This window comes from Echinops telfairi, unplaced genomic scaffold, assembly GCF_000313985.2.
Source record: "Echinops telfairi isolate 266 unplaced genomic scaffold, ASM31398v2 ScPeMD7_5592;HRSCAF=6446, whole genome shotgun sequence".
In the NCBI taxonomy this organism is placed as follows: Eukaryota; Metazoa; Chordata; class Mammalia; order Afrosoricida; family Tenrecidae; genus Echinops; species Echinops telfairi.
This window is the reverse complement of record NW_022109491.1, coordinates 6,390,088-6,396,369: the sequence shown is the minus strand read 5'-3', so window position 1 is coordinate 6,396,369 and position 6,282 is coordinate 6,390,088.

Below are 6,282 nucleotides of genomic sequence, written 5' to 3'. Positions count from 1 at the left end.
CACCTCGTGATCACACAGGCTGGTGTGCTTCTTCCATGTGGGCTTTGTTGCTTCTCAGTTAAATGGCCGCTTGTTTATCTTCAAGCCTTTAAGACCCTAGACAATATATCTTTTGATAGCCAGGCTCCATCAGCTTTCTACAACACATTTGCTTATGCACCCTCTTTGTCTTCAGTGATCGTGTCGGGAAGGCGAGCATCATGGAATGCCAGCATAATAGAACAAAGTATTCTTGCATTGAGGGAGTTTTGAGTGGAGGCCCGATGTCCATCTGCTGCTACCTTAATACTAAACCTATAAATATATGCACGTAGATCTATTTCGCCATCATCATATATAAATATATTTACATATGTACATGCCTGTATTTAGACCTCTATAAGTACCCTTTGCCTCCTAGTTCTTTCCTCTATTTCCTTTTACTTTCTTCTTGTCCCACTATCATGCTCAGCCTTCATTTGGGTTTCAGCAATTCCTTTTGGTTACATTACCCTTGATCAAGCCCTACCAGTCCTCTTATACCCTCCTTGCCACTGATTTTGGATCACTTGTTGTTCCCTTGTCCCTTGGTTTGTTAACATCACCTCCTTTCCCCCACCACTTCCTCCACAATTTAATACAATTTAATAATATCAAGAAGAGATGACCGATTGTCACCACATTCTAGAACATTTTCTTCCTCAACTCATTGTCATTCACATGTATACATACATATTTTCTCTAATTGTGGAAAAAAATATTTGCAACAAAACATTCACCAAGTGGCTAAGTCTGTCTATTCTTTGACCCCTGGTGATCCCATTATGTCACCAAGGTTGAGAACCAGTGCTTTGATGGAAGTGCCTGAGATGCAGTCAATTAATATGGCCCTTCTAGTCATAGGGAACCCTGGTGGCATAGTGGTTACATGTTGGGCCGCCAACTGAAAGGTCAGCAGATGACCTTCCTTTGTTTCCTTGGGGGTATGGTCTGCTGAAAGACAACCCCACCTCCATCCAAGCCATTCCTCTGTGTATAAGCACCATCTCTGAAGCAACAGCAGCACAGAGCCATCCCAGGAGCATCAGAAGAGAGTATCAGTGGGGAATGCTGGAGCCCTCTGTCTGAAGTGGAGGATTCTGAGACTAGAGGCACAGAGACTGCGGCACGGAGACCATGGGGCAGAGCAGATGAGCCAGGCTGAGACCAAAGGCTGAGGCCAGGAGACCATGAGAGGGAACAGAGGAGCAGGTCGAAACTATGAGGTTATGAGAGAGAGCACTGTAGAGAGAGCACTGGGCTAACTTCCTGGCTCATGGAGGCAGAGGACAGGGTACCAGGTGAAGGATCAGACCGAGGTTTAGTTGGCTAACAGGCAGTGCTGTTGACCAGTGATTGTACCCTTACTGTTTACTGATCCTGACTTGTGGGAACTTGTTAGCATCCCTAATAGCTCCCCCCGCCCCCCCCCCCTACACTACTAAAGTATGAGTATTGTCTGAGAGCTCAGTGTGGCCATGACAATGAATTGTCCAACCCAGCTGAGAAGTAGAGTGCTGGGTGAGGAGCAGTTGATGCCAGATTACATACAAAAGGATGTCTGACCCTCGGCTTCACGGCAATAGGGGAGCCCAAGGAGGTCAGACATGGCCCCACCTCACGGTTTGCCTGGTACCCCACCAAGTAATCCTGAAGAGTGACAGATAACTGTCTCCCCCACCCCTGCTCTCTTGAGCTTGGCATAATGACCACTCCTGTGGACACCTGGGGAGGAGGGTCCAGTTTTCCTGTCTAGTCCTGGCCCTGCCTTCTTGAACCCTAATGTCAACCAGTGCTCTTTTGGGAGTCCCCTGGTCCTACTGGCTTGGGCGAAGTCTGGTAAAAGCACACTCATCCAATCAATGCAAAAGCTCCTCAACGCTCCACACTGAAAATTAATTCCCGATTTCATTTCCCATCTCCAATTCTGGCCAGCTTTGTTGGCCAGTGTAACTCACCAGGGGTTCCTCAATGAGGTTAAACACACTCTCATCATGAAACCCCACAGTGGATGTGCCCATATTTGAACAGAAAGCCTCTCTCTGTTATATTCCCAGAGACAAATTAACACCCTTGTCACTGAGAATGCAAGCAAATTGAAGTCCAAAGGAATTAAAGGCTGGACTCAAATCCCCATTGCCCTTCTAGGTTATAAATTCAAAGCAATTAGAGCCCGGATTCATCTTCCCCAATTTCTTCTTCCGCCCAGTCACAGCCAGGAAGCGTCTCATTCTGATGCCAGCTAGAGGAGAGGTTCCTTCAGCAGCTGCAGCCGGGCGGCTTCCCTGGGAGAGGGTCAGGTTCCTTCAGGTTCTCAGAGGTGGCATCAGTGTCCCGGAAGTCCCTCTTTAACAAGCTCAAAGAGGAAGGTGCCTGGGTGGCAGGCTGGGTCCCAAATGGTTGGCAGTTGAAGCGCTGAGGTTGCTCCAGGATTGGTGGTCAGTTTCCATAAAGATGACAGTCAAGCTTACTCCATCGGCTCTCTCCAAACCAACACCCCACCCAGCATACAGGCCAAAAGACTTACAGAGAGTAGCGCTATACGGATAGAGCAATCCTAGCCCCAGGCTCACAGTTCCAGCTCTGAGCAGTCCCCAAGCCACGCGAAGCTCTCACAACTCCCTCCTCTAGTCTGGGTGTGGCAGCATGAAAGACCACAGCTGGAGGAACGCTGCTGCCAGCCTCACCAGCATGCCACCCAGCCTGTGCGCCGTGTCCAGAAGTCCACATTGCGAATGTGTCCCAATTGGAACACAGGTCTGCAAACTTTTTTCTGTAAAGGACCAGACAGTAGAAACGTTTGGTTCTGCAAACGATCTGCTTCTGCAGGCAGTTGCTCCGTTGCCCTGACTTAGCTCTGCCGTTGTTGCAGGAGAGCAGCCTTGGACCATAACTAGACAAGTGGGCGTGGCTATGTGCCAATAAAACTTTATTTACAAAGACCAGCTGCGGGCCAGAAGTTGCTAACTCGAGTTGAGAAAGAAATCTCTATGTAAAACAGTGGTTCTCAACCTTCCTAATGCCGTGACCCTTTAATACAGTTCCTCATGTGGTGGTGACCCCCCCCAACCATAAAATTATTTTCGTAGCTACTTCATCACTGTCATTTTGCTACTGTTATGAATCAGGCGACCCTGTGAAAGGGTCATTCGTCCCCAAAGGGGTCTCGACCCACAGGTTGAGAACTGTGGTCTAAAAGGTTACTTTGAGAAGGAGGTCTTTGCTACAGCTGCAGGGAAATCCATTTGGGACCTGCTGCCCTGCTCAGGGAGTCCTATGTAAGATGTTTCCGTCTTTTTGCAAAGTTAAAAAATGTCAGCGTTTTATGAAAGGCCCCTTCCTTCCTATCCAAGGACATAATTACAGCATACCATATGCCAGTTCCGTTCAGGGTGGATCAACACTGCCCAAAATACTTGATACTTTTTACTCACTGCAACTCCTAGAGAGCCTGTAGGGCAGAGTAGAGCTGGCCCTGTGGGTTTCTGAGACCAACTCTGCACGAGAGTCGAAAGCCTCATCTTTCTCCCTTGGACCAGCTGGTGCCTTCAAACTACTGACCTTGTAGTTCACTGTCCAACATGTATCCCCACCATGGCACCCGGGCCCGAGTCCCTGGAGAACGAATTAGTCTGTTTGAGAATGAAGCCGTGGGTGTTGGTGTTGGTGGGGGGCAGAGGTGCAGGTTGTCCACACCCACAGTCTCTCCGAGCCGTTCCAGGGACGTCTCAGGGCTGACTTTCAATGGACACGCAGCTGAGCAGGGAAGGGATGCTCTGATTGGCCAGACCTGAGTCCTGGATCTGGGCTGGCCTGGAGGGGTGGAGGGACACATGAGCCCCATCCAACCCTGTGAAATGGATGTTGGGGAGGAGGGATTCTCCAAATAAAAATTCAGCCTGTGTGGCCAGAAGCAGTGGAGAGGGAGGGCCGCTGGGCCGGCAGAAACCAAAGCGGTCCATGACAGAAAACCCATTTCAGCAGCTTCAGTAGCCAAATTAGAACTCTGCTCACAGGGACCAGTTTCCATCCTCACACTCCTGAAGGTGCCAGGATGTACTGCTCCCCGAGGCTTCCTGGCTCCTCTCATCCTGGGAGCACCCCCCTGCCCCACCCCAAATCTCCAGGCGTCCCGGCCCCCGCCACAGGGAGCGGAGAGGCCACACCTGCCTCGTCATTTCACGCCACAGCACCGTCAAGGAACAGTGACAGCTGATGAGGGGCTGCTCTTCACACCTCCCCTGGCACCGGCCCACCTGTGAAATGGTCCTGCTGTCGCCAGGAGCAGGGGCCAAGCGAGTGGAGCCACTTAGAAGGCTTGTCTCTAGGTGCGAACAGGATGGTTGTCGCCTTGGGGGGCGCGAGCTTTGGGAAGTGAGAGACGCCTGTGTAGGGCAGCTGCCACCTGGACAGTTCCAGAGGGGAGACTGTCAGCTTCTGAATCACTCTGGGCCTTCGAAGACTTGTCCCACCTCTTCCTTGTCTGTGGTTCCGCCTGAGGCAGCTGGCTTGCTAATTAGAAAGCTAATTAGAAAGCACCGCCTTTGTGGGCCAGATGCTTCAGGGGTTGAAGGAAGCAGGCGGCCTGGGCTGGGGCGCTCAGTCTTCTCTGTCCCCCAGCTGCTCACTTCATCGCCCCCTTTAAGGCAGCAGGAGTTTCCTCCCAGTTCACACACACCCAAGGCCAGTTTCTCTCTGCTGCCAGTGAGTGGCTGGAGATGAGCCGCTCTCCGAAGCACGGCGCTGGTGTTTGAGAATCTGAGAGGGGTGTTGGGGTGGTCTTTACAGATACGGGCAACCTGGGCTTGATTGACACCCCAGTCTTTCCCAACTCCTGCTCCAACTTGCACTGTTGACAGCTGTCTGCATCACCACCCCACCCCGCCCAAATGGCACCTTTATCTTTTCAGGCGCTGAGACCCAAACCTGGCATCTTTGTTTTTAAGGGATTTTGTCGTTTTGAAAACGGACACTGCCAAACGGATACCAATTCAACTGTCACTGCCTGTATAATACAGCAGCGCGTCGATGGCAAACATTCCCACCCTCCCTCTCTGGGTTGTCCCGCCCCCATGGACCAAACTCACTGCCCTGCAAGTTCCCCTCTAACCTTCCAAGCTGCTGTGGTCACTTGGATCCTAAATAGATACTTCTTAGAGGCACACACTGCTCACGGTCGGCGTTCTCTATTAGCTAAGTTACAGCATTGTCTATCTCTTTACGTTTTCTTTATTGTTGCTGAGAACCAAACACACACCAATTTCACTGGCTCTGCCGGTACAAGTCCGTGACATTTTGAGTGGCATTTGCACGCTCGCTGTTCCCTAAGTTTCCTATCCAATCATCCCAGTTTCTGCTGTCACTTGGGTCCTATCTTAAAAAAGTTTCACTGCCATCGCGTCAGTTCAGACTCACACGGGCCCTATAGGGGAGGGTGAAGCTCTTGATGGGAGCAGAAAGCCCCATCTTTCTCCCACGGAGCAGCTGGCAGTTTCAAAACTGCCGATCTGACCAATGGCAGCCCAGCCCATAGCCACCACACCATCAGGCTCCCTTTGTTCCTATATAAATGTTTTTTTAAAAAAGAGTACAGTGCCCAAGGCAGACCCAGGTCTTCTTATTTTTCTTTGCTTTAAAAAATTGTGATCTGGGTGACAATCTACCCCTGTCCGTTACCCAAGCGAATACTCAAAACCCAAACCTGGTGGCCATGGAGTCCTTACTGACTCACAGTGACCCCCTGAGGGTTCCCGAGACTGTAACTGTTTACAGGCATAGAAAGCCCAGTCTTTCTCCAGCAGAGTCACTGGTGGTTTCAAACTGCCGACCATGTGGATCTCAACCCTTTGAGCAATCACTACTCCACCAGAGCTCTTGCCCTTTAGTTAGTGATTTACCCTCCCTCCCCTTCTGGTCATTCTTTTTTTTTAATCATTTTATTGGGGGCTCATACGACTCATCACAATCCATCCATCCATCCATTGTGTCAAGCACATTTGCACATTTGTTGCCCTCATCATTCTCAAAACATTTTCTTTCTACGTGAACCCTTGGTATCAGCTCCTCATTTCCCCCTTCCCTCTCCCAACCTCTTTCCCTCACAAACCCTGGATAATTTATAAATGATTATTTTTTCATGCCTTACACCGACCGATGTTTCTCTTCACCCACTTTTCCGTTGTCCATCCCCCTGGGAGGGGGTTATATGTAGATCATTGTGACCCATACCCTCTTACTCCCCCCACCTTCCCCTCCTGGTATGGC